Below are 25447 nucleotides of genomic sequence, written 5' to 3'. Positions count from 1 at the left end.
TACATACCAATGTCCTGGTAGATAAAGCACAATATGGGGCACTAATGCTCAAAGGACAAAACGAACCTTTCCTTTGAAGCCAAAATGAATTTGTTTTCACATGTTGCTGTAGAGTGATACTGTGCTACTCCCAAAGCACAGGGGTGCAAGCCCAGAAACAGGCAAAGGACCACAAACTTTTTTGGTCTGGGATCACATGGGGCAAAAATGTTTCTTCTGACTTTCAAAGAGCATCAGGCATCTGAATGCCTGCTGTGCTCCTGAAAAACCTCCCCTAAAGTATTTTTAAATCAGAGCAAGGCATCCTTATGAGGAGCGGGTGAGGGAGCTGGGGGTGTTCAGCCTGGAGAAAAGGAGGCTCACGAGGCATCTTATCACTCTCTACAACTACCTGAAAGGAGGCTGTAGCCAGCTGGGGGTCAGTCTCTTCTCCTTGGTAAAAAGCAACAGGACAAAGGGAAGTGGCCTCAAGTTGTGCCAGGGAAGGTTTAGACTGGATAACAGGAAAAATTTCTTCACCAAAAGGGACGTCAAGGACTCGAACAGGCTCTGCCCAGGGAAGTGGTTGAGTCACCATTCCGGGAGGTATTTAAAAGATACACAGATGCCACTCAGGGACATGGTTTAGTGGTGGATTTGGCAATGCTGGGTTAGCAGTTGGACCTGATGATTTCAGAGGTCTTTTCTAACCCAAATGATTCTATGATTCTGCAGGGGTACAGAATTTATTCACTGCAAGATTTAGTGAGCGATGGTGTTAATGTAATTTCCATGAAATATATAGAAAAGGGGACACAGATATCACCTGAAGTAACTGAGTTACTGTTAAAAGAAAGAGTTTTCTCAGTTCCTTCTTACCATGAAATGACTCTGTGTTATCACATCACAGATGCAACTTAAACAAGTGAGAACAGTCTCAGGCTTTGAAAGCAGATGCACTCTCCGACCTTCATTGTATTTCCTAAAGCCACTAACTTTCATATTCCTTTCACCTTGTGAATTTTCCAAACAGCCACTCACACATCTTTATTTTGACTTATCAAGGTAAAAACTCATTCAGCTATACCTGACCTAAGGAATTTATCATCTGGAGGAAGGTTGCAATTCAAGACATTCTCAGAACATAAAAACACAGCAATATTTTGTCTCACACTTTTCCCAGCAATCTATGCAAATATATACATTGCTCTTTGGGTATTTTTTTTTTAATTTTATTGCAACCAGGCACAGGAAACTTTCACAGCTGCATCAATGGCATAAAGAGATACAATCTAATAAATGTGCTGGATCAAAATTGTTCTGACAAGATTCAGTGTAATAAATATAAGATGAAAACAACACCTTGTTAATCACCAAAACACATTCCCTTACAGACACAAAGGCTTAGACTGGCTTATGGGCAGCATAAGCCCAGCAGGCTTTGACAAAGCACTGAGAAAAGAGATCACTAGTTTTTCAGAACCATAAATCTCACATATCCAGGTTTTAAACCACTGACAAATTATCTCCATAGAGTGACCAGATTTTTCAGATAGTATAATCTCCCAAGGTCTAGTGGCAAAACTGTGAGAATCATAAGAAGAATCCAAAAATGCCAGTTTATTTTATGATTTATTATTTAGCTTGCAAAAAAATCATTGTCTTCCTGAACAAAATGAGTGCATCTCTGGTCATGCTGCCAGGAAGAAAATGAATACTATCAACTACTAAATCAAACCAACATGTTAGAGACCGTGTGGAAAGGGAATTTAACATGGCATGTAAGGGACACCCACTTCAGTGGAGCTAGGATTAATGGCAATAACCAGCTCTAATAACAAGAAAAGAGAGAAGAGCCAACATGTCTCAGACAGTATGTAGGATAGGAAAGGAATGACTCTGATATTTGCTCAAGTGGCTGTCAAGTATCTTGAGACTAAACCCTCATGGGTGAGGAAATGATGAAATGTTCCACAATAGCCCGGTGTAAACACATGTAAAGTGATGCACGAAGGAGAAACAGTCCCAAAGTTTACACAGAGTGACGGGTTTTGAGCAATTAGCACCCAGGGAGGAGAGCCTGGGTTAAAATAAACAGATCTATGAAAATGTCAGCTGGTGACCAGGATCAATCAAGGATGCAAATCAAATACTGAGAACCGTTAGAAAAGAAATAGGAAACAAACCAGAAATAACACACAGGACAAATATGGCTTACACACAGAAGTGTGGAATGCAGAGCATGAGTGGGGAATGCTTGTTTATTTTGTTTTCCAATATGACAACTATGCAACATCACATATAAGGCCCAAAAAGCTTACACGTATTTAAAAGGTAATGGATAAATTCATTGAAGAAAAATTCATTTAGGACTACAACATGGATGGAGACCTGGCTTATGAAATTGCTGGAGGCTACAAAGATGTTCTTGAAAGTAGGTAGGAGCATGTTCCTGAAATTTAAAAACCTATGAATTCCAAGATATTTAGTTAATATCTAAACAACCAAACCATAAAAGTCTATTTTGTTTATACAGTATTCTTTTTTACAATTTATTTGTTAATCAGCCACTGAACAGGAAAAACACTGTGATCATAATTTGCAGAGGATCTAGATACAGAAATGTGTTTTGTACTCAACGGCAAAGACAAATACACAGGAGACAAGGCTGATCTGCAAACAGCTTGAGAATAGATGAAAGGGCCAAGTTAATTGGATAAATTTATTTTAATTGCTCATTGATCCAGCTCTAGCTATACCATAGTACAGCATTCTCATTTACTGCGGAAACTCAAGCAGCCTGATGTGCTGTCTTGATTATCAAGGGAATAAGTTGTTGGTTAGGCTGCTTTATTCCTTCAGGGGGAAAAAAAAAGTTTTCTAGCTAAATTCTAATGGTTTTAGCTCTTTTCATGCTTTATAGTGGAGTTTTGGATTGTCACAGAAACAGATAATCCAAAAGAACTCCATCAAAGTGATCAAAATGTATGACATAGCAGTGTGCTTCTTAAAATGTCAGTTTGCTCTGTTAAATCGCTCTTAACCTGTAATAACCTTTTTTCTCAGCAGAAAGCTTTAAGAGTTGTTCATGTTTTGCATTATAACCTTGCTAAATGTCACCAGACTTAGAAATTCAAGAATATCAAGCTACCAGCAGCACCCTCACTTATTTATCATAGAAATACAGAATGGTTTGGATTGGAAAGGATCTTAAAGACCATCTAGTTCCAATTCCCCTGTCACAGGCAGGGACACTTTCCACTAGACCAGGTTGCTCAGAGCCCCATCTAACCTGGCCTTGAACACTTCCAGGGAAGGGCCAGCCACAACTTCCCTGGGTAACCTGTGCCAGGCCCTCACCACCCTCACAGTAAAGAATTTCTTCCTAATATCTAATCTGTATCTAACATCTTTCAGTTTAAATCTGTTACCTCTTGTCCCATTAATACATGCCCTTGTCAAAATGCCCTCTCCAGCTCACTTGTAGTCCCTTTAGGTACTGGAAGGTGCTTTAAGGTCTCCCCAGAGCCTTTTCTTCTCCAGGCTGAACAATCCCAACTCTCAGCCTGTTTTCACAGCAGACGTGCTCCAGCCCTTTGAGCATCTTCCTGGCCTCCTCTGGGCTTGGTCCAACAAGACCACATCCTTCTTGTGTTGGGCACACCAGGTGTGGTCTCATGAGAGCAGAGCAGAAGTGGAGAATCCCCTCCCTTGACCTACTGGTCGTGCTGCTTTTGATGCAGCCCAGGACACATTTGGCTTTCTGGGCTGTGGACACGTTGCTGGGTCATGTTGAGCTTCTCGTCAACCAAGACCCCCAAGTCCTTCTCCTCAGAGTTGCTCTCAATCCATTGCCCACCCAGTCTGTCTTTGTGCCTATTTTCATTTATGGATTTTGCTAGATAGTGACTCAAGAGAAAAACTCTTTGTCTGCTACATAAGAGCTATAGACCTTCTCCTAGAATTGTCTGGGCAGATGACAACTCTCGCTCCCCGATTTTGTTTAATGGAACCCATGGGGAAAACATTTTCTCTTTAGCTCTTTCTCTATTAGCCAAGCAGTAAAATGGGACCTTTTCCAGAAAAGGAATCATAACAGCTACCCCCAAAGCTTTCTCTGACTCACCCTCTTTTTCATGTGTCCCCCAACTCAACATATAATACAGTGAAATATCCTCCTTTTAGTTAAAAGCTGGGATAGCTCTAGAATAATGATCATCTCTGCAAGCAAGTATTTCAATAGGTAATTCTGCAGTAGGGACAGTTTGTTACTTGATGATAGAGGATGGTGTCAAGCAATGTGCGATCAATCACCTGTATCATTTAAAGAACCGGAATGGTTCTTTAAAATGGATATTTTTTAGAGAGCCATTCCTCTGCAGGTGTATAGGAATGCCTTCTTGGCACTTAACCCAAAGGAGAGTAACAGCAGCACTTCTCTGTTTGTGAGAAGCATTCACGACAGCTATGGATGCTGTGTCCTGTCACTGACTCCTTGGGACTTTATCAGTAACACATACATAGGTCTTGTTTCTGCATCTCTCTTCTCTGCCACCACAAAATTCCTCTGAAGCACACAACAAAAATCCTCCTTTTTTTGTTCTTAGCACATAGCCTGTACTTTTCATAGCAATAAAATTTACAAAAAGACACTGCTGAATAATGCCCAGGAGAGTTTCCAGTCCCTTACAGCATAGCTTCCCAACTACTGCTGACAGATGTTTTTCTCTGTTCTGAATTGTTCTCTTCACAAAATGTACTCTATATTCTTTCCTAAAGCTATGTATAATTATAAAGTTCCTCCTAAAATCTAATCCACATATTATTGTTTTAAATTAAGATTTCCCGGTAGAAATTTTTATTACAAAAAAAAAAATCTTTGCATAACTAAGACACTTAAAATTGTTTCTCTCAGTTTTCTCTTTTTTTTTTTTTTTTCAACTAAATAAATACAGTTTTTCAAACTTCTATCATGTTTCTCAACCCTATTGAGTCCATCTGGACTCCTTCCAGTTTCCCTAATTTTCCTCCAAGCATTAGGCCCAGCATTCAATTTCAGAATTCTCTGGTACCAAATATAACTGAGTAATTACTTCCCATAACTTAAATATAACATATCTGTCAATATACCCTGGAATGAGCACAACCACTTCTGCAATTCCACACATTTTGAATCTATATTTAACTTGTCATATACTATATATATAAGCCACAAACCCCCTTTTCTGTAGGGAGCTGCTTAGCCAGTTATTCCCCATTTTGCCCTGGTGTCTTACAACTTTCCTTCCTAACTACAATGCTCAGCATTTTTTTTCTTGTCTTTTATCCTATTGATTTCACACTGCCATTCACATTTATCATGATCATCTGAAATTCTATGCCTGTCCTCTTTCAGAGTGCTTGCAATTACCAATTTCACAAATTGTAATTGTACTCTTTATTCCATTATCCAAAATGCTTACAGAACAAATATGTGGATATAGTATACGCTCTCTCCTCCTCATATTAAAATATCAACCTTTGTAAAATGAGTGCAAGTATGTGGAAATCTGCAGAAATATATAATCATGGTAAGTAAGACCTTTCTATTAAAACACAAAAAAAATTCCTCAGTTCAGAATTTGATCAATTCAAAGCTACTTTTCCCCAGCACCTTCTTTCAGGAATACTTGTAAAAGAAAGAGCTGAATGCAACCCTTTGTAGGGGTCCTGCAGTGCTCTTTACATGCTGACACACCACTCCCAAGGGAAACAGGCAATTAAACAGGGCATTGCAAAGTCATAAGTTCGAGATAGACACTAATGTTAACTTGGAGTCCTGTTCTGCTTGGTATCCAAACACCTGCATCAACGCAGGTGAAAACGAGTTACCCAGCACAAGAAAATTGTCCACATAGGCTGAATTATAAGCTTGTCCCTAAATTGCTCAAATAAATCTCCTTAAAGAAGTGGTAGCCTGTTACTAATGCGCCTACTTCATTATTTAACACAGGAATGTAACTCCTCACTCTTCTCACAGGTACTGTCAGCTGTGCATTAAGAAAAATCGCCAAGCACAATTTACATTCACTTTCCAGATTAGTTTAGAAACAGTGGGCTTTCACTTCAAAGAAAAGTCAGAAAACATGACATGACTTTGCAAAACATTAATCTTCCACTTAAAAGTATTATTTGCAAAAACATCAATCTTCCATTTAAAAATATTATCATCAGATGAATGTCCTGAACATTTCTTCTGATTCGCTGAGCAGGCTCGAATTGTCCCCATCAGGTTCAGAACACCATTTCAGGCATGAAGTGAACATAGTCTACCCATTTAAGGCCCTCTTATGTAGCTGCAGTCCCACAGCATCTGGCAGACCCATGCAGTATTTATCCTCACCACACACCCAGGAGGTCAGGAATGCTATCATCCCACTGTCACAGTGAAGGACTGGAAGCCCAACAGATGAATAGCTGCCCATCCACACAGTAGGGCTCAGGATAGTGAGTCCCTAAGTTAGTACATCCTAACTCTACCCATGAGTCCCCTGAGAAATGTTTTTTTTGGGTGAAATATCACTCAAACACAACATATTTGTTTTGCCAATCAGGCCTTTCACCACCATGACATTCACCAGCAACGTCGGATCCATGACTCCCACTCACTGTAGATTTCTCCTGCCCTCATAGGTTTACCTGTAAACATAGGGTACTGTGTGTTCTCAGCTGTTATTTCCTGCACTCTGGATTAGGATCACTGGGAAAAGTGTGGCAGGATACTGCTAACACAGCAGAAGTTTTTAGGAGTTAACTCAAGGAGCTGCAAAACTCAGCCCCCCTTCCCTATGTAGTAAAAGAGAATATTTCAAAATATGCCCATCAGTTAAAAAGCCAGTTCAAATTATTAGCTTTTATTTAATATTATTTTCCACCTTGAACATCTCAGTTTGTACAGTCATGTCTTAGGAAACCCAACTCAGTGCTAATATACAACTCCAAGCACTGCAGCACCACTGGTGTGTAATAAGTAATAACAGGTAACTTCTGCAGTTGTCATTTTTCCTAACGAAGAAAATGTTCCCCAAAATCAGGTTTGACCTAAAGAACCTGCAACATTGGCAAGTCACCTGCTGTACTGCATCCTTTTGGTCATACTTCATGGCATTAACCAGCTTCACATTTCTGCCCTTTGCAATGTTCATTATAAATCATTTTGTCCAAGGGTACTGTTGGCCCAGAAATATGCCTGTCTAGGGCAGGGCTGAAGCAAGAGGGTTAGCAGAGGTGTGAAAAAGCTGGAGTAACCACCTTGCAAAAAAAACCCAAACAAAACCAACCAAACAAAACCAGAATCACACAGGAATAAAACATTCCACGCCAATATAAGGCAGAAGGGGCAAATCCAGTCCTGCTGTAACCTGTGCTGCAATGGTGTCCTCAGATATCTGCCTCCAACACATCGTGAAATGGAAAATTCAGCAAAGCAATAACAGTGTCAACAGACCCATCTGAGTGCAGATCAGTGAAACACTCATCACACTCAGGCCTGCACAGAAAAACTCCAGCCTGCTCTCACAAGACTTCAGAACTTCTCAGCATCTTTCCTGCTGAATTCCCTCCTCCCAGGAAAGAGACCTCTGCTTACAACAACACCCGCCCCCTTGAGCAAAACACGAAGGTTTCCAGTCACACAAGAAAGTTTTTAGCCTTCTCCTGATGGACACTGGGGCATCTTCATCCCAAATTACAGGTTGCTCTCAGCCACACCTGATGTGTCTCTAAGAGATCCTCCCACCTCTGCTCCTTCACAGGCAGGAAGAGCTTGTGAACTGGTTGGAGCCCAAGTCTGTTGGATTTAAATATTGCCAGCTGTCACAGCTCGCTCAGGGCACTGAGTGCCCACCCCAGCCCGCCTACCTGTTTCACTGGAGCTGCCTCCTCTACAAAGAAGTCTTCCATGTCTGCAGCTGCTCACGTCTGTGCAAGGAACCGGGGCGAGGGGCGGGGATGGGGGTGGAGGGGAATCCTGGAAACTGGCACAACCTAGATACACAGGCTGGCAGAGCTACCAACGTTTTTTTAAAAAAAAAATCTTAATTAATTACACGGAATCCAGCAAAATTCTGAACAACTGAGCCAACTCTCGGGTTGGTGTGGGGGTTTTTTAAGCGCTCATTACTCCGATGAGGCAGAAGGCACTTTCAAAGGCTCTTTGCTCTCTGCAGAGAAGTAAGCAAGGATGGCAGCCATCCTTTGAAGAAGACACACCACCAGCAGCTATCAGTGTGCCTTGGCATGAAGCTAAAACAAGACCAGAAGGTGCTTTTTATCAGTAGCGTTACCTAAAAAGGGGCAGTTACTAAACCATTTTGCTGCTACAGTGGGGTTTGGAAGAGATACTGGAAGTGCAAATGTCCCTTTGGAGCAATAGCAGATGGGAAAAGTGAGAAAGAGGCATCCTGCAAGGGCACACTGAAGGGGGACAGGCTTCACAGAGGCTGATCTTGTTCCACCAGTTATGGCCTCACATGGGTCAATGGTTTTGAGTGACTCCTAAAGGAAGAAATTCCTACCAGGACAACAGCTCAGGCACTGCCTTGCCTTCATCTGCAAAAACACCGCAGGCTCTACCCATGTGGCTGGGATCCGTCTCCATGGCATTACTGGCAAAATTCCTTACTGATTCCTAGGGGTCAGCATCAGGCCTGTAGGCAAGGGATAAAACAATTCTCTGGGGAATACTGGTTCTTGCTGTAGTAGCTAGAAGTTTTCATAATTCACAAAGGATTTATTTAAAATAATCTGAACAGCTGTAAAAAGAAGCAGAGGATTCCTGAAGTAATAAAAATCTGTTCCCCAAAGAGCATGGATTTGGAAAAAAATTATTAATTGAAAAGTAAGTGATGTGGGATGGAGAGTCATATAAATGATGAGGAGGAAAAGCACTTCAGATCTTCACAGAAACAAAATGAGTTGGAATCTCTTTCAGCTTTTCACATCATAGCTTTCTTCCTCGCAATCATATTTTTTTTTTCCTGATGTAAGTGGAGTAAATAGTTTGAAAGTTCAAGAAACTCGAAGGAACTCTGTAGAAAAATAAAATTACTCAGAAACTTGTTTTTGAAACTACTACAGTACAATCAGACACCAAAACCAAACCCTATTGGGTTCATTGCTAATGAAATGACCTTAAAAATCTACATTTCATTAAATGTGGTATGCAGTAAAATGCCACAGGGGAAACAATATTATCGTTTAGTAATATCAAAAGCTGTCATTTTCTGCAACAACCTGGGGCTACAGAAAAGCATATTCCCATGAATAATTAGTGTTTGGCATCCAGAAGTATTTTATCAAGAAAGCTGCCTTAGCTCTAAGTACCACAACTAGAAATGTCGGATAGTATTGATGGAAGTTTAAGGTGACTGTTGGTCTTATCTATAAATTTATCTTTGTAGAGTTAAAATCAGAACCTTTTCATTATTGTCAAATTTTGTTTTAATATTAATGAAACTAAAGCCCCATGAACAGTTCTGTAGAAGGAAGAAGAAAGAATCAATATATCATCAAGAAAATTACTTGCAACATTCTGACTTGAAAATGGCACTTTTCCATGTTAATAAATAGTGCAGTTCAGGAAATCACATAAGCAAATTTTAAATTTTAAGGATACAAGCCTCCTGGAACTGCACTTGATGCTTCAAAATCTAAGCTGCTCTCTACATTTTAAAGGACAGACTTCACCACATTTCACTATCTGTAAGAACTTTTGCTGCAAAAGCAAAATCTCATGACCTTTATGGCCCTTTTCACTTGTTTGCAATTAACAGTTCCTTTCTATTTCTGAAAGCTGGGGGCAGAAAGAAAAAGAACCCAGCTTATGATGTATTACCTGCTGGTATTTCTAAAGGACTGGAGCACAGGAAATTACTAGATATCAGTTTCTCTGCAGTAACTATGCACAATTTCACTTTTATGACCTGGCAGTCAGAGGCAAATGTAAGGTAAGCTGAGTTAATCAAGCCTGGGCTGATTGAATGATACCTGGAGCAAAAGGGGAACAAGCTGCCTCACAGAGCTGATGGTGGAGCAAGACAGATGTATATCAACAATCCTGAAGCAGCTGTTCTGAAGCAAGTCCTGTAGTGCAGAAACAGGTTCACATGGCAAAGCTTTCCCAAATCAGAGAGATTAATACATTCATCAACTATAAAGGATGTTTACAGTCATCCAGAAATGCTGATGGTTGCAGGTCTTCTCTGAATATGAATTCTGTTTGCATGAGACCATTCATTAGTCTTGACTAAAAAATTTCCCAGGTTGGAGCTCATTACAAATAACTCTTGGTAAGTTTTTCGACCAGCAGTCTATGCCTACTTGCCTCATTTGGAAACATTTTCCTACCTTCAGTTTTCTTTGCTCTGCTCGATTTTTTTCTTTTTCAAGCAGATCAAAGACACAATAAAGCCCTGAACTTTCACTTCAACAAACATTTCAAACTCACTCAGCTCAGTGAGGCATATTTTTCCTTCTCTTATGCAACATCAGAACACCTCTGGATCCTCTTCATTGTGCTCAGCACTCTTTTTGAAACATGGACACTTGTCATTCATGTAATTTTTAATTAACGATCTCTTTAGGGTCAGTCAAAATCTACTGTAATTTCCTTCTTCTTACTGAAGGGTCAAATACATGTGAACATTTTTGGACACACTAATCTAAGGGGAGCTTGTCCTTTGCTTGATATCCCTCAATGACACCAAGATTGTTTTTCCACAGACATTACTTCCCTCACCCTAAAAATATGACCCATATTTTTCTGTTGTCATGTGTGACTTTCCTGAAATATATGGGTTTTGTGTTCTTTCAGCTTACCAACAGATCTCAGCTGTCACGTGTCCATCCCAATATCTTTAGCATTGACATAAAAGTCAGTATAATATAATCAGAAAACTTGTTCTGCCATCACTTCATGTATTCTTATGGGTGACTTACACAAGGTTTGAGATGGTGGATCAAGAACCAGCTCGTGCAGGACTGAGAAGTCCATTTGCTCTGTGATGATTCCCCATATACAATTATACTATGATACAGTCTGACCAGATGATAGCCAAACCAGGCTGCACATGTTGAAAACACTGATATCTTTGGGATGTCATCACCTTTATATCTTCTGACCAAAGGCCTAGAAACTCAATCTTCTAATTTATTATAACGATTACTACTAATGATTTTTTCTTTACTTGCGTCCTGACTTAGTATTTTTATATTTATAATTCCTTCCTTATTTGCATTTAAAAACCTCCTTGCATTTTTCTCAAAAAAAATAGGACAGAAATGAAAAAGAGTAATCATTTTTTTCTCGACTGAGTGGTCAGGTCACTTAGAAGACTGAATACACAGTGAGCAGAACACACAGTGAGAGATCCTCTTGTTAAAGTTAGGATGTCTGAAACTTTCCTGAGCTTCAGTTCCCTGAAGTTCATGGCCTTCAGCAGTCACTGGACTCAAATTGACATGCAAAAAATCACAGCAAACCTCTGACAAAGTTGTCAGCTGTTGGTTGGCCTTTCTCTTTTGAGATTATGTCATTTCTACTTGATTTCTCTGCGAAACTATTAAGGAATCCAGCCTTGCTTGAAGAAACCTCAACCCTTAGTCAACCTTCAGAGGAACCAACCTTAATTTTGGGAACTTAAAGCCAGAAAAGTTTGACTTGCCCCCAGCTTCTCTCACAAATATTCTGCACAGGTCAGATGATGAGCAACATGAGAGTAGCACACATTGTCACACACACGTTGATGTGAATTCAGGAAATAACAGAGGTATCCTCCCAGTCATGCCAAACTCAACCAGGGATATAAGGCCATGACAAGGTGCTGAGAACTTGAAATACTCTTGGCTCTGTTCAAGCTACAGACAGGAAAGAACCATAATCTTTTCTAGTTCTCCTTTCAGCAATGTTTATCACTTTGCTTCCTTTTACCAAGTATTTGGATGAAAGTTATAACAATTATAATCTCTGGAAAAAAAAAAATCCTCTGATTTAATGATCTTTGCATTGTAAACAGAAAGTTTTGGACTGAGGAATATTTTTAAAAATCCAAATAGCACAGCTCAGTTTTATTCCTTCTTTGATACTGTTCTTTTTTTATGTTGCTACGGTACGTCTGCTCCGTGTGAAAGTGAGGTTGCTATGGAAACTACTCATTATTTTTCAATAGTAGGCTAGCTACTTAATAAAAATCCTACATCTTTTTAATCCCCAGAGAGTCTTAATTTATCCCATGCACAGACTTTCCTTCTTGACAGTTCCTTTAATATTCACTGCACTGCAGTGCACATTAATCTGAACATGTCTAACAAATCCACAACTTCTGAAATCAACTTTCCAGCAAAGTTTGATTTTAAAAATAATATTTTTTTAGCTTGTCTTTTACCTGCTTATATTCCTGTGAAAGATTGTAGGTATGCACAGCAAAGCCAAGAGGAGGCCTGTGTAAGAGTCAGATATGGAAAAAAAAATTAAAACTTCCTTTATCTATAATAAATGGTAAAAACTGCAGGAAGGGAAGATGGACCATGGTCAGAAGTGTTAGCCTGGAATTTAGAGTTAATTCCTTCCACTACCACAATCTTCCCTGGCCAGCCCAGGCAATGCTCTTGGTCTCTTCTTTCCTCAATTCACCACCTATAAAACAGGTGGTGACTATCTGGAAAACTGGAGCCAATTTCTTTTTTGAAAATTGGAGCCCTCCCTATTTGACAGATGAAATGCACCAATGATCATCTCGAGCACTAAAGCAACAAACCACATCAGGGCAGAGGGTGGGACACTCCACATAGTCACCATGTGTTACAACTTACCACTTCTCTGCTTAGACATCACACTGTCCCTCTTTTAGTTTTTGGCTTTTTTTTAAAGAAGCAAATGAAGTAATTAATTATTATAAGTCAATTAACCCTTTCCTACCCAAACCCTTCTATATTATTAGGTTAAGTGAGAGAATGTTGTTGGTTACAGGTCCCAATATCAGAACATCTGTTAGTGCTTGAAAGGGTCTCCTCAAAAGGACTAGGATCTCTTAGACCAAATATTCATTCCCCCCTGAGGATGTGATTATTCCAAAATATTCATTCGCCTCCAAGGATCTGGCTATTCCCACATTTCTTACTACTTATTTGAGGCAGAACAGTGGCATTTCAGTGGAGCAGCTCTCATCAGAAAAAGACAAAAAACTAAAAGAGCTGCAGTAGCTAATTCTCTCATACCCCCTGTATTAGGCATGTTTGAAGCACTTCCTCAGATTAATACAGACTTTAACTGCCTTGACAAATTACAAAATTCATCCAAGAATACACACTGAGCAACAACAGACACTGCAGAGTTTAATGAAAGCTGAATTAGGCTAAAACAAAATTAAACTATCTCAAGTATTTCAGAGATGACAAACAACAGTTTCATGGTTGTTGCTGTGACTCCTTATTTTTCCCAGTGACATTTTCCTCTAAGGAACCTTGCACACATTTCATATGTCCTACTACATGTAAACCTCATTAAAATTCAGCCACATATGAGAAGGAAAATTTCCACTAAAGGGAAATTTTTAAAGTTAACAGGTTTAGATTTAAGTCTCCCTACATATAATCAGCTTTTCCTTATGGGATTTTTAAGAAGAACTGACTTTCTTATTCACTGCCTATGAGTCCTTGCACTGTGCCATTTAATCTAATTTTTAACAAAGGAAAGAAAACACTGGAGCTTTTATGTAGTTCCACAAACTCTCCTACTAGCAGACTGTTTATCTGTATTACATATCAACATTAGATAACATAAATAGATCAATAATTTGCCACATTCAATTTGAAAGGTTTAAAGCTTCAAATACATTTACCTCTGATTCAGGTAAAAGACTGCCAACATACTTAATATTCTCCCTAACCTTTTTGTCTGGTGCATATTACTGTACTAGGACAAGAAACTCCAGAATTTATTCTTGTTCACTGTAATTGAAACTCCTTCCTGCAAGAGTTTTTGCCTTTTTCCTGACCTCAGCTCAGAAAAAAAATTCTCCTTGACTCTTTCTATATTGCAATTTTACTTCATTGAACTCTGTCACTTTTTTAACATTTCCCAAAAGACAGAATATGACCCACAATGATTTTCAAAGTTATATAGTCCTGAACCTACAAAGCTCATAAATATATCCCAAGTAGCTTAACTGAACCAAAGTTAGTGATATGTTGTAGGTGGAAACCCAGAAAGAATTATAAATTTTATCCAAGCAGATTTAAATAAGAAACCTGAAATTGAGAACATATTAATTAAATCAGGGGAGCAGGGAGGGAGTATAACGGAGTGTTGGTAGTGTAGAGTATTAAAGCATTGACAATGGGGCTCTGAAGTTCTTTTCCGAGCCTTAATTCTCTTAGCAGAAAGAGTTTCTGCTCAGCAAACCCTGCCCTCTGGTGACTAAATGCCATTAGTGCCAGGCATATATAAGCATTCAGGGGGTTGCCTATTTGCACATAGGTTGCAACGAAAAATACAAGTAAAAATCCATTCAGTGACATGCTTTGGATTTTATTAATTTCCTCTTAAGGCATTAATAAAAATGCTGACTTTTTTCTTCTGTTTCATAGAAATCTTCATGCTACCTACTCTGTGCATTAGGTACATAAAAAATTCATACTGTATTCACCCTTTTTCTCTTCTCTGAAAACAACCACTCTTTCCAGATTGATCACACAATGCTACAGAATTATTGTCCAGCCTCATCCTTCTACCACTGCAAGAGCAGATGTCTCAGTCAGGCTGAAGAACATCCTTGAGCCCATCTCTGGCCCCACACCTCCAGAGCTGAGATACACATTTTACACAGGGGGCATTGCAACTTTGAAATCACCATGACATCAGGCAATGCTGGTAAAAAAATAAATATGGACACCATAAATGATTGGCATAATCTGGGTCCTAAAATTATCACTTCTTTACAATCAGAAATCAAAGCCTTCCACAGACAATAGGAAAGTTGTGAAATCCAGATATGTACATGATCTTTGGCAAAAGCCTTTTTTCAGACTTCCTATTCAACAGCTATGTTTAAAGCCATTTGATTAAATATTTTCTCAAACAGGTATCATGTCAGCATTAACTCTGCTCCTGACTGAACCATATAAACAGTGTATGCTCCTCTCCCACTCTGCTGTGATTTATGTGGTTGTACCACAAATACCTTTATGATTGATATAAACCAAAATCCAAGCAGTCACCAAAACCAAAATAGCACTTGAGGGGCGGAGATCAGCAGGACACTGGATTTTTAGAACAGCTGCCAGAGTTTATGGATGCACTGGCAACTCTGCTGAGAGCTTCCAGGTGCACGCACTGTGTTTCTCTTTCAAAACTGAGGAGTTACCAGAATTTTCAATTGTTGTGTTTTTTTTTTTTTCCCCTGCAGATTGTTAGGTAGCATCAAGGCCTGGCACAAAGCTTGTCATGCTGAGACACATCTGGAGGGGCAGGTAGAAAGGCAGGTAGAAATGCTGCCCTAGTGGCTCCGCACCCCAACCTGCCCATCCCAGGCTGGGAGTTGCACTGTGGAAAAAGAGTTGGGTGCCAAGTTGCAGACAAATCTTGAATACAGGCTCCAGGTGACCCACAGAGTAGTCAGCTGGGACTGGACAATAGTGAAAGACTGGAAACAGCTGGGGAAAGAAACACTTAACTGAGAACATTTCTGTTGCTCTCATTACACAAATGTCTGTGGGGCCACATGATGACACACAGCAGGGAAGCAAGAAATAGCCCTGGCAAACAGATGAAAGACAAGTTTTACCCTGCCCCAGAACTCACCCTCTGCTTCAGCACCAGAGCTGTCAGTTAATTCCATTCTTTTCAGTTCCGCGTCTTTGCCACGAGAGACCCAAAAAAATGAAAAATACCCTTAACCCTCATCCAGTGGATGGGCTAGGGAGAGAAAGGTGCTATTGCTCAGCACTGGAGGCTGCCTGCTTGCTCCCCAGGCCTATCATGCAAGTCAGCAAGGCTGCTCCCCTTCCCTCAGAGGATTCACTGGGAAAGCAGGACACCTGCAGAGACCCAACTCTGCAAGAGCAGTGTGAATCCTCTCGGAGCTGCTCTGGACATGTGCCCTCCTGCCCAGCCAAAGGCAAGGAGTGTGCCACATGCAAGAACAAGGCCAGCAAACAGCCTCAAGTTGCACCAGTTGTATACCAGCAAAAATTTCTTCACTGAAAGGGTGTTCAAGCACTGGAACAGGCTGCCCAGGGAAGTGGTGGAATCACCATTCCTAGAAAGGTTAAAAAAAAAAATCGTGTGGATATGGCACTTGGGGACATGGTTTAGTGGTGAACATGGCAATGCTGGGTTAACAGTCAGACCTGCTGACCTTGGAGGTCTTTTCCAACCTTAACGACTCTTTGATTCTATGATTCCTGCTAATGCATGAAGCGAGGGCAAAGCAGGCATGAAAAAACAAATAAAGTAGTAAGAACAACAGAGCTCAAAGCACAATCAAGAGAACAATTATCAGCCTAGGAGGAGAGACATTTTATGCCTTGCTACTTTCTCTCAATCACAGTGCTACTGCTAATTAGAACAGACACAATTTTCAGGCAGAGTGGGATTTTCAAGTTGATGGTGCCCTTAAAAATCTCTTCTGGCTTTCATTGCTATTCATGGAACAGGAGTTTGCTCTCACTTACCTTGACTCAGCAAAGGGCTTACATGTGCTCAGGTTTAAGTACATGCTTAAGACAGCATCTAGTGAGAACATGGTCTTCTGCTCTTCTGCTGAGCCAAGAGCCCCGTGAAGAGTGACTGGAGCTCTTGTCTCCAAGCCAGGGAGGCAGGATGTGCAATCTGACCTCCAGCAGCTGCAGCAGGGCGTATGAGGGTCAGGTGTGTCTCTAGGGTGAGGGCATGACTGATGCAAGCTTAAGGTTGATGTGGGCACAGACTCAAAATAAGTCAATGTGACACTAAAGAGGCTCAGATCTACTATGGAGCTGAGGAGATGTCATCAGTTAACAGGTGCCGTAAAACTAGAAAATGTGGGGCACAACCAGCACTTGGAGCGGTGGGAAAAGCCAGAGCACTCTGCCATCACTGCAAGCTTAGAAAATTGAGTTCAACACAGATTTCTACAGAAAGATTCCATAGCAGGAGGATAAGCCGTCTTACTAGCCAGGGAGATGGGCTCTGCCACTCTCAGATGCCTTGAGGATGATGAAACATCAGGAGGAAACTCAAAAAACAAGGATCCTCCAAAATCTTTACGTGTGGCACCACTCTCCTAACAATCAGGACTGAAATTGTAGAGAAAAATAGCTAAAACAGACAATGCAGACAGTGGCTTCGGCCCTGAATTTGCAGTCTGAGTCCACACAGCACAGCTCCATCAGCTCATGTAATCCACATGGCAGTGCCAATGCAAAGGAGGTTTCTGCTGTTGCAATGATCATCAAATTGCTGATTTACTGAAGACATGCTGAATGGCTTGGAGACACAGAGAACATTGCTTTATTGCTGACAATGCTGAGCCTGTTCTTAGTACCAAAGTGCTGGAAAATGAGGGAGAAAAACGAAGAGGCAATTTACTTGTTATTGTCTTGTCTCCAGTTCTGTCACTTGCTTTATATTCTTGTTTTTGTCTCCTCATCTGCTCCTGCCATAAATTTCTGGCTGTGCTTGTAAAGCCTTTTACCTGTACACCAGTGCCCAAGGGATGCAAGCCATACACAGGGCTTACCAGAGGGTTTGAGGGAACACTGTGATCTTCATTTCAGTGACACATCCTGTTCATGCTATTTTAATTGTGGTTTAGTGGCTTACAGCCAAGGCAAGGAGTGAATCTCAGGGCAGGAGGCAGACAGCTTTATAGTTTCACTCCAGTCTCTGATACCAGATGTGGCTTCAAACCACCCCATAGCTTGAAAAGTGCATTACAATGCAGGAGTGTGCCAGCCTGGTGGCAAAGCCACTTGGATGAAAAGCAATGACACACATCTATTCTTTCCTCCTTTTCCTGTGCATTGTCCGTTACTCACTTTCTCAGTTTGTCTTCCCTCTCTTTTATCTTCACCTATTTTCCTGGAAATTTGGAGAAATTCTATAGCAGCTTGAAAGTCGTGAATTTTACACGATTCTCACCTGGACACTGAAAATCAAAGTCAAGTCTGAGTCACACTGCTTAGGAGAGACTGGTGCCTTCTCTCTCTGCTCCAGCACAAACTCACAGCATGAGGGCAAAAACACAGCAAAGCTGGGCTCCCACACACCTTCCTGGGAAGCAGCACATTAACTTCATGGTAATTTCATCTGCCCTCCCCATGTCTCCTCCTCATGCCATGTATTTCCTACACACTGCTAATGCAATCCAGAGACCTCCAGAATATCCAGATCTTCACTAGTCACCCCCATTTTGGGAAACTGAATGAGGTTTTCATCTTGCTGGTAAATTATAATACATTTCCCACTTAGAGTAGCTTGGCAAATTTTTGGCACTGCACCCCTGGATTGCTCTGGCCAGACACAAGGTCAGCCTCTGTCCCAGTTTCTGTTTTCTAGGCAGTAATTTAGACTGCAGAGGGGAGCCCTGTTCCTTGATATACTGAATTAGGACATGAGGGAAACTATTCCACTCACTGTGCCCCAAAAAAAGGGGCTACCCTACTGGTTATCAGAAAGAAAGGGGATAGGGGCTGGCCAGGTCCTTTATGGAAACACAGAACTGTTGGCTTCACTGCAGAGGTAGGGCAAGAAGTGAAGGGTCACATCAGGGCTCAGATGTGTAGGAAAACAGCAATGCTTTTATTACTTTATCCTCTTCTTACAAAAGACCTCTTTCTTTCTTTTCCCTTCCCAACAGCAGACAGTTAAACTGTGAAGCTCATTGCCCCAGGATTCTGTGTACACCAGAATTTTATATGTGTTTCTGTGAAAAATCCAGTGGCATGGCCTTGGGTACAGAACCATGCTCGGCCACAGGCTGCAGGGAGGACACGTGGGGGGAGCTACACAGTCTGTTTACACTGGACTAATATTCTTTCTCTAGGCAACTGCTATTGACAATTGTCAAAGAGATGACAGCAGAAAATATTTTGACCTTTTGTGTGATCCAGTATGCATTCTTCTATGTTTTAGTACCAGAATTTATTTGGTGACTCCAGCTTTCTTTCAGAACCTTAACACCTGAAATTATAGAAGCAAAGCATAAAAGGCCTTAAGGGACTTCGAATCATTTAATCTCCTGATTATCTCAATCAAATCTTAAATTGTGGAGGCTTGAATTTATAGATGCTGGGAATTGACAGTATTAATGATGCACGTCTTCCTTTTCAATACTTACCTGCTCCATTTCTCCATGACAGTGCACTGCTCAGCTCATGTTTTCTCCTGCTGTGCTGTGCCAGGAAGAGCCTGGGAGGCAGCAGCAATAGAGGAGTTAGACTGTGCTTTGCTCTGAATGCTCCTCTCAGTCTACATGTTTGTGACACATAACACAGAATGGCTCATGCATGACCTGCCAGATGACACACTACCTGCTCCTGTGATGCAACAGGAACCATGATGGGAATCTTTCAAGTGCCTCCATATCCTGTGCACCTTCCCAGCAGCAACATGGGAGCAGAAAAGTACAATGTTCACTCCCAGGAGGGAAAGAAAGCTGTACAGGACTGTTCCAAATGGCAAAACAGGCATGCACAGCTAAAGCTGAAAAACAAGCCCTGCTTACCTGCTACCAACAGTTGATCAATGTTCAGTCCAATGCTTTTTGGGGGATTTCCATTGACTTTGTTTCTTAAAAGGAAGGGGTTCACTACTCTCTACATTGATCTGGAAACTGGCAGTTGAGAGGAATGGCAAAGTAATGCCAAATCACAGATCACATGTCATCCCATTAGTGGCGTCTCAATACAGCAGCTATAACCCAGGCTCCACTGAAACCAATACCCACCATGGCCCTCACGGGATGGCACTTCAAAACGTCTACAGAGAGAGATTAGTGCACACATGGCCAGCTGGTTTGTTTTAAGCTGAGATCCACAGCTTAGATCACAGTGTCATTCTCAAGCCCTGTGGCTGGCCATGAACAATTTATATTCCATGGCCCATATCCCATCCCAAATCAGCACATGCAGCTCCCAGAGGCATTCAGCAGGGTTTGTTCTGTGAAATGAGGGGCTCATTGAGATTCAAGTTATGAAACAGGTTACTTCAGGGATGCCCATAGTTTGAATAATTTAAAGTCAAACTGGACAAACAGAAGAATGTATTATTATGCAGCAAAGCCCATTCTGGAAGGATGGGAGATAACCTTCTTGGTCTCATCTCTCTGCTCATCACTTCAGCTGTGTTAAGAACTTCAGCTGAAAAAAACGTTTTTTCCTAGTGGAGTAACATTAGGGTCATTCTGTGAAATGCCTGTTTAAAAATCAGACCTAAGTACACCAGGAAAACCAGCATTACCTGCAGCGTTGAGGACTTAGAAATGTATCTGCTGAAGCACCAGATCTCTTCAAATCAGCTTTTCCAGCAGTTTGAATTTCAATTTCACCACACCCAAAGTTATCCAGGTTATTTTACCATCTACCCTATTACCCCCTCAACAGGAAGGAGGAATTAATATCTCTTTCTGCATCAGTAGTGGCTCCTGTCAAAATTTTTTCTGCACATATTCCACGAATATTCTCTTGGTCCTTTTTCTACCATTATTGTATTTTTATTTCTGCTGTTTCTCTCAATAGGCTGTTGTGTTTCATCACACACATACAGTATATTTCGGGTAAGAGAAATTCTTCTCCTCCATTTTCTTTCTTTTATCCTGAATTTCATTTGGTGTCTGCATGCAGAAGCCATGAATCCATCGTTTATGTGGCCCAGGTGCAAGATTCTAGACCAGTTCCACAGAGATTTTCAAATGCCAAAGCCCTGCAGAGCTCAGTTCTTTCCCATAACCAGACTCCCATGTTCAAGTTAATTATTCTTATTATTTGTAATATGTTTTATCAATAAAGAGTAGCACATTCTAAATCTTCGTATTCTGTTAAAAATGTGACAGACAAACACTACTAAAAGTGAGCTTGTTTACTCAAAATTCTGCAATATCATTCCACAGAATTTCCATTCTGATCAGTCCCATAGACAATAAACAGGCAATTTGCTGACTCCTAAGTGGTAAGAAGTAATTTGAATTTCATGACAAGAGATATGGATCAGGGAGAAATAAATTAAGAAACGCAGTATATCTTCATATCCAGTGATAGGAGACTGCAGCCCACACTTGCTTTGTTTTAGCAAGTTCAGATCCCTGGAGCAGTTAAGTCCCAGCAGCAAGTTCAGCAAGGTCAGCCATGCAAACACAAACTTCTTGTCTCTGGCAGCCACAAGGAGCCCACAGTGAGATTTGTGCTGCCAGGACTAAACTCCTAATGGCACCCAGTCAAAATAACCTTTCAGTAGACATGTCTACACCTACAGGAGTTGCAGCTCTACCTCCACAGTTGAAGCAATTCTTTTCCAAACCTTTGCAGGAGCAAATCAAGGAGGTTTTTTCTGACATTAAATGTTATATGTAGGAAAAGAAGTTAAAAAAAGGAAGTGATGTTAGCACAAACCCACATGAATAGTGCACAAGTTTCTTCCCCTACCAAATATATTGAATGATAAAAGGTTTTCAGCCTCCCAGCAGAGATCAGTGCTTGAAATCTGAAGCAAGACAAATTCAGGCAAAGCCAGGTGAAAAATGAGGTGCATAGCAAAGTCATTAATGACTGCATGACTTAAACACCTTGATGGATTCTCTGTCACCAGGGTATGCTCAGAACATGATTACACTCTATCAACAGTTCCTCAGCTCAGAGCTGGCATAACTCATGGAAGCTCATGACCTGCAGAAGGAAGGTGTCAGTCAGACAACTCCAGAACAATTCAATCTCATGTAAAACTTTGCAGTTTTGAAGATGCATTCCAGTCACAACCAGCACCAACACTCCCTGCATTGTTGCACAATGTCTGGATGGAGCTCTGGCTCCATCAGCATCTGCCACACAGCCCTGGCAGCAGCAGCTCCCCTTATTCCATAAGCAAAGGGTGTGCAACTTTTCCTGAGCAAGAACCTTCTTATGGTCTTCACTAGGCTAAAAGAGAGGGATGGATGGATGGATGGATGGATGGATGGATGGATGGATGGATGGATGGATGGATGACAAATGTGTTCCATGTACAACATCTGACCTGTGAGCTACCAGAAGGACCACAACAGATTAGATGATTGCAATTAATTTCACCTTCTAGAGTAGCCAAACACATCTGTATTAAGTGCACCATTTCTTAACTTACTGCGGTCCAGTCTAGACTGACATGACACACCAGGAAAATATCCTTTTGAGTTCTGGGTGAAGGAGAGATCTTGCAGATATAATCAGCACAGGGGTACCCAGACATTTTTTGGGGGAAGGGGTAGAGAGAGTACAAGCTGGTTATCTGCAGAGGAGATGAGAGGCTCCCACCAGTCTCAGGGAAGAAGAGAAATACACATTATTAGGTACGGAATACTAAACCAATATTTCATCAATAGTTTGGAAGCTCAGAGTGAGATAGCTAGGGTAGCTAGGATACTTTATGCACTAAAAATTCAAGTGAAGATCACAGTTTAGTCTAAGATTGGAGGCAGCACAGCAGATCGCTCTCATCCACACTCACTAGTCCATCACTATATTGTCATAGTGCCCCTCACAGATCAAGACTCCACTGGGAGAGGCACAAACAGGCTGTCTCCAAAGGACAGATTGTTCCTTGGGGCTCAGGTGCAAACAGGCAAGATACAGCAAGCAATAAAACCATCACTTGGCAGCTGATGTGCAATAACCTTCTTTGTGCATACTCTTAGCCCATGAAACACAAGGTAATTTGGATTAGTTTAGCCTTCACTAGGCACTTACTGCCTGAGAGCTGCTACTTAACAGCTATGTGCCTAAACTCTGTGATTTCTGCTTTACCAGGTGGGTACAAGCTCATTGCATACATCAGGTGTGCAAGCTGCCCTTGCTTGCATTAAATATGCCAGCACTTTTCCAGCAACGCAGCAAACTCTTTCCAACACAGGAGCTCAGGGTGATTTGGGAATATTGAATATTGTCTGGTGCTCTCAGGACTACAAGTTCTTTACTGATTTAGTACTCGCACCTAAAACCACAGTTCTAGTGCAGCAGAATCTTGTGACCAGGGGATCAGATGAACTGAACATAATTACAGAAAACACTGAACAGATCTACCCTATTTCTCCAAATAGTTCAGAACTATTCCTTTTAGCATAGGACATAGCACCAAATACCATTTTTTTGATCTTAAATTCATATTTTATTGCTCTTGAATGCAAACTACTAAATATTTATGGGCCACAAACTGAAACTGAACTTTCCTTACAGAAAGAATTCTTAACAGTCTCAGGAATATCACCCTTACTAAGTTTTCTTGCAAACAGACCACACTTTAAGCTTGTTTTCCTCTTTGTGGCCAATTCTGTGCAAACCTCTCTCACTTATGTCCTCAGAGCACACACACAAATAATTTCTTCTGCATTCATTCGTAAACCTCTATTTGTTTCTTTTTATGTTCCTGTTCAAATTTAGTCTTTTGAACCACTCAAGACAAGGAATATTTCTATTTTCCAGGCACCTGAAGTTTCTCCAGCCTCAGAGAATTTGGAAGCAGATCTTTTGCAATATAAAGCAAAAAAATAAAAAATCCTGTGGTGCTGCATTTCTCTCTTAGCAGGAGGACTCCTGTTTTCCATTAAGCAATGATGAACATTTCTTCCTATTGACTCATCCAGGAAATGTTATAAAACCCTAAGGATGCTCTGTCTTTTTAAAAATAGGAAAATCCTCTAAGTATGTTACATCAGGTCTGAAGTTCTGCCTAAACTTAACTCAGATGTGGCATCCCACAGAGCAGGAAGATGAACAAGAGACAGGTTTCAACTATGCTTTCTCAGGAATAAAAACACTGAAGATACAAGAAGATAAACAGCTCTTGAATAGCTTCAGTAGAGATAAACTAGGCGAAGTAACAACTAGAAAAATACAACATTTCAGAAGAACATGCATGAGAACAAGATAGAACATGAAAAAATAATTGCACTTTGGTTTTGTTTTTTTCTTTCAGCTTAGTTGGTTTTGGTCCACTGCTGGACCTCCTGGAAATTCATCCTTGTGCATCCCAGACGAAAGATTTTGGAAATATGCTTGGAGAGGATACTGTCACTCTTTTCCATGTGAGCTGATTTGCATGGAATACTTAAATGGTTACGTAGGTCAGAGAATTCTCTATCATGGAGTGTAAAAAACGCTCTTGAGAAATCAAACACCTGGGTTTAAACTTTGCTCCTACGACTGTCTAATTACTTTTGTAAGGTGGTAAGACTTCTACAAAGCAGCCCTATAAAATCCTATGTCTTAGTGATTAGGAGACTTTCTGAAAGGTGATTTCACCCATCTGGACTGTTGCCGTGGAATTTTGGTGCTGAAAAAAATCTCCAGAGCAGTTAATTAGGGGTGAGATAAGAAAGGGTTTATTTTGCCAAGGCTAAGATGTTACAAGACGCGCACAGGCCGTGCCTGAGATTTTACATTTTATGATACCATCCATCCAATCCCAGATGTGTCCACCCTGTGGCCTTTACTCTGGTCCGCCCCGGGTCCACCCCCTGAGAATTGAGTCGGGGGGCTCTCGGGACCCCCTGTTCATCCCATCTTCCTCTCCCTCAGAGCACAAAGGGTACATAGTTACCAATTCTTGACCGTATTCTGTGGTTTAGGCCCTGATATGCTGTTCTGCCAACAATCTAGGCCTTGCCTTGACAAAAGACTAAACATTTCTGCTATATTCAGGGGTATGAGTGATATAGGGAGCATAGAATGGGGTAAGAGGGTTAAGGAATGTGTAAACAAGGGTGCTAGAGAGAAAAGGAAAGGGACAAGGGACAAAGGAGGGAGGGTTGCTGCTTTTAAAATCTACTTATAAAACTTATAAGGCTTACCAATATTAGAAAAATAAAAAAAAAACATTAGGGGCTTAAGGCATCAGGACAGATTGCTACAACTCCCTTCTTCTGTTTTAATTTAGCCTAAATTAAATTGCCATTGTCAGAACTGTCCCTAACGTCAACAACCTTGCCAGTTTCATGTAAACTGAAATTGGAGAGTTTAGAAAAAAATCAGTTCATTTATAAAACAGCTCAGTTAAGTTTACCTAATTACTCCAGCACAAATCACATCCCTTGTGTGTCAGGAACTGTATGAATACCAACAGAAAGGTAAGTTCTACTAAAATAATTTATTGTTAATGCATGTTACAAAAGATAGTCAGATGCCTACAAAAAGGGAACAGATAGTGGAAATGTGTCAGAGCTGTTGATGTGATTTTCTAATGAGTCAGGTAGAAATTACCAAAATATGG

The 25447-nt window shown here is 40.8% G+C and overlaps 1 protein-coding gene and 1 long non-coding RNA gene across 5 annotated transcripts in view; both read right to left on the bottom strand.

Moving 5' to 3' along the window:
• The window catches only part of DPP6 (dipeptidyl peptidase like 6), a 547732-nt gene that overhangs the window by 360515 nt on the left and 161770 nt on the right, over nt 1-25447 (bottom strand). The window lies entirely within an intron of this gene.
• LOC113991454 lies at nt 8777-19431 on the bottom strand. 2 transcript variants are annotated; one of them, XR_003541915.2, is made up of 6 exons: nt 19335-19431; nt 19092-19177; nt 18034-18143; nt 12402-12456; nt 10006-10101; nt 8777-9047 (listed from the first exon to the last, which is right to left on the bottom strand). It is a non-coding gene; the product is annotated as an uncharacterized LOC113991454 (long non-coding RNA). The 2 variants fall into 2 exon arrangements; XR_003541914.2 differs by lacking the exon at nt 18034-18143.

This window comes from Pipra filicauda, unplaced genomic scaffold (genome assembly GCF_003945595.2).
Source record: "Pipra filicauda isolate LSUMZ 115617 unplaced genomic scaffold, ASM394559v2 scaffold1_size10287979_pilon, whole genome shotgun sequence".
Classification (NCBI taxonomy): domain Eukaryota; kingdom Metazoa; phylum Chordata; class Aves; order Passeriformes; family Pipridae; genus Pipra; species Pipra filicauda.
The sequence above is the reverse complement of the archived record's forward strand: the minus strand, read 5'-3'. Positions and strand labels throughout refer to the sequence as shown.